We start from the raw sequence: 3,722 nt of genomic DNA, 5'->3' as shown, positions 1-3,722 counted from the left end.
TGAGTCCGAGGTCCATGTCTTTCTTTGCATTCTAGAAATAATAGACTGTGAAGCCTTATGGGGAAGTATTTTCTTTTCTGCAAACATTATTGCTATTCATGAGCCCAAAGGGGAGTTAGTCCACAGGGTTAAGAGGAAGAGGGAAGGAAGAAGCTATATGTATAAAAAATGCAGCTGGTGGGTGTCTTTTCAAATACTCTGGTGTTTCAATAGGGCCTGTTGAATCACACATACACATAATCAGTGTAATTCCAGGAGCAAGCCCGCTTGGCTCAGCAGTTTTAATATACAGATCAATTTTGCATTACCTCCTTCTGGCTGTGAGTGCTCATAGAGGGAGGTCATAAAACATTTATTGGGCCAAGGATGCAAATTGAGCAAAGAGTGAATCTTCAGTCTGTGGACAGGTTCTTGAAAGAGACTTGTCAGATAAGTCTGTGATGAGCATTTGCTCTGCCCTACACCCTATGAAAATTTTATTTTCATTTCCTTTAAAGAATTCACCTCTTTAGGGGGAGGAAATACGCACACACACATAAACACACATACACACACACAGACATACATTTCACAATACACAGGAAAGTAGCACAATAAACTGTGGATCATTTACATTTGTAAAATAAAAATGCATGTGACATTTAGACTATTAGGAAACCAAAAGCTGAACTTGAAATAGTATGACAGAATTACGACAGAAATTCTCCAATTATATCCTATGGGTGAAACAACATCTGAAGACATCAAGGCAAAGTACAGAATGACCGTTCATTTCTACCATGAACTAGGACTCTAAGCCAAAAGTCTTCATTGTGGCACAACATCCAGATCACTCATTGGCATAGGGGGATTTCAAGGCCTGAATCGGAACTCGGGGAAGTGAAGCACCCAGGATTATTTCCTTACTTGCTCTTTTACATTTAATTACTCTCAGGATGGCATGAAGGCTGCTGCTGCCCATCTTAATCCACCTCAACCATTTTTCCTAATTCAGCTAACAAGAAATGAACGATGGGTCACCATATGACTGCACCAAATGCAGTCACCTTGGCACACAGAAGGCAAGAAGTAAAAGAAAAAGGCCAGAAAAGGAAGGGAAGGCAATTCAATAAACTTGGCTAGTCTAATTCCACCCTTGAAAACCCTGGCCACATGTAGGGCTTTATTTCTGGACATAACTAGAAGCTTTCCTCCACCAAGCCTCCTCACCTGCCAGTTCCAGGTAGGGGTGATTGCCTCATTTTCTAATCTCCTAGAGAATTTAGATCTGAAATAGTCTTTAGGACTAATTGAGACTACCTTGTATCATCGTTCTTCGTTTTAGGAAACACCCTGAATAACAAGGTAAGAGAGGGTGGTCACGTGGTCTTATATTATTTGCCTAATTAATGGCTGCAAAGTGTGCCACAGAGAGCAAGCGCTTAATGGATAGATGTTAATGAGGGTGACACTTGATGTTTGTGTCACTTTCTTAGCAGATAATTACATTTTTGATGATGGTCATATCACCCATTGTTGGATATCTCCTGCCCTGCCAGATAAAATATAGTACAAATTGGAGGAAAAGAAACAGTTAAGGAAAACTAGTTAGGTTATATATATGTAAGATCATCGCCATCCAGGCCATAAGCTTCTTGGGGATAAGAACATGGTTTTCTTTAGTCAGTATCTCTAGTAATTAACACAGTGTCTGGTCCATAGGTAGTTGCTCACTATAACTCAGACACACACACACCTTCAGAACATTTATAGAGATAAATTTTATATTTTAAGAAGGTACAGTATGTATATATATATATATATATAATGACTTTATGACCATCAACCATAATTTCTTTGGACACATTAATGGTTTTACATGTTTTCAAGTTGATAGTTGTTTTATTTCATTCTGCTCTATCCAATATGATTTTTATTTCTTCCCTACTTGAAAGCCTCACCTAAATGCCTACTGCCCAGATTTTCAGTTTTGCCTGAATTCAGCTTCTGTCCCATAGAGCCCCACAGGAGCAACTACCCTAGCCTACTCTTTCTCAGCAAAGACTTTAGTAAAAGAAGACTCAGGCTACCCTAATTTGTCCTCTTACTATGGAGTTCCCAAAACGCCAAAGGCAAAAGCTGATACAATGCAAAAAAAAAAAAAGTTTGTCCCTAATCACACCCTTTCAAATCATTTGATCAGGACACACCTAGAAAATACTGCAATTAATTGTCAGCGAAGCAACTAATTGTCACAAGCTGTCTGCTAAAGAGGAGACAAACGTATTGTCCGGGGAGTGTGCACCTCGGACCTTTCTTTGTTCTATTTTCTCAGGGTTTTCCCTTCTTTGTCTTTTAGTCACCACCATTCTGGACTCCTTTTTCCTATTGTAACTACCCAACAGTACTATAGTAATGTAAAATGTTAACAATAGGGAAAACTTGGTGAGGTGTATAATGAGAACTCTGTACATGTTTTACAATTTTCACTAAATCCCTGCTCACAAGTGCAGACCAAATGGAGACCTGATTGAGAAAGGACAACGGTGCCGCTCAGTCAGACTCAGGGAGACAAGACAGCACTCTAAGGGATAATCACTGAGAGGTGAGAAGTGAGATTCACTAGGCCTTACCAGGGCTTGGGATGGAAGCAAAGTTAAACTGAACTTGAACTTAACCAGTCTCTCCACTTCCTGTCTCCAGACTGCTTACACACCTTTGACAGGAGAGAGTCACTCCACTGAGATAATTGTATTCAAGAGAGCTGAATAATAAAATTAAATCATCTGTATTACATCCTGTAGAAGAAATATGTCCAGAAAGAGAAAGGCTTCTCCATAAAGGTCCAAAGGATAGATGAATAATGGCAATCCTAGGGACAGGTGAAAAGAGATGGTGAAGATGGATGACCCACCTTGGAAGACAGAGGGTGAGGGCGAGTCAGAATCCTAGTTGGAGAGGAACCTGAGACAGGCAAACTGGTCCTGGAAGAATGGGCATTACGGGACATGATATCCAGGGTCTGTGCAAAAAATAAAAGAGCACTGCAATGACAGAGGACAAGAGCAGTCATCAGTCTTGGTGAGAAACTCCTTAAGTGACCTTACCTAGGACCCTATGGTTTTGGGGACCGAGAGGAAGTTTGGGTTATTTTGAGATATTTAATGAGGGGATTTTGGAAGTCTTAGAACTCTAGCAGCATTGGTAAGAAGTCATGAAATTTAGGAATAATGCTAATGGACATGTTTATTCAACTTCAAGTGAAACTGGGCTCTTTCAAGTTTCATTATATATCTGAATGAAGCTTATACACAGCCAAACCATGACAAACAAGGCTGCCTATCGGCCTAAGAGAATCCTAGATTTTTACAGACCTTGTGGAGCCCCAGTTAATCTATAATGTAAGGAGAAGGTGACTGCTGCTGCTGCTGCTGCTAAGTCGCTTCAGTCATGTCCGACTCCGTGCGACCCCATAGACGGCAGCCCACCAGGCTCCTCCGTCCCTGGGGTTCTCCAGGCAGGAATACTGGAGTGGGTTGCCATTTCCATCTCCAGTGCATGCATGCATGCTAAGTTGCCTCAGTCGTGTCTGACTCTGTGCGACCCTTTGGACAGCAGCCCACCAGGCTCCTGTATCCATAGGATTCTCCAGGCAAGAATACTGGAGTGGGCTGCCATTTCCTTCTCCAGAGAAGGTGACTAACTATGCCTTTAATTTCTTATTAGTTACAGACAGAATTTCA

Source organism: Bos mutus, chromosome 8, assembly GCF_027580195.1.
Source record: "Bos mutus isolate GX-2022 chromosome 8, NWIPB_WYAK_1.1, whole genome shotgun sequence".
Classification (NCBI taxonomy): Eukaryota; Metazoa; Chordata; class Mammalia; order Artiodactyla; family Bovidae; genus Bos; species Bos mutus.
The sequence above is the reverse complement of the archived record's forward strand: the minus strand, read 5'-3'. Positions refer to the sequence as shown.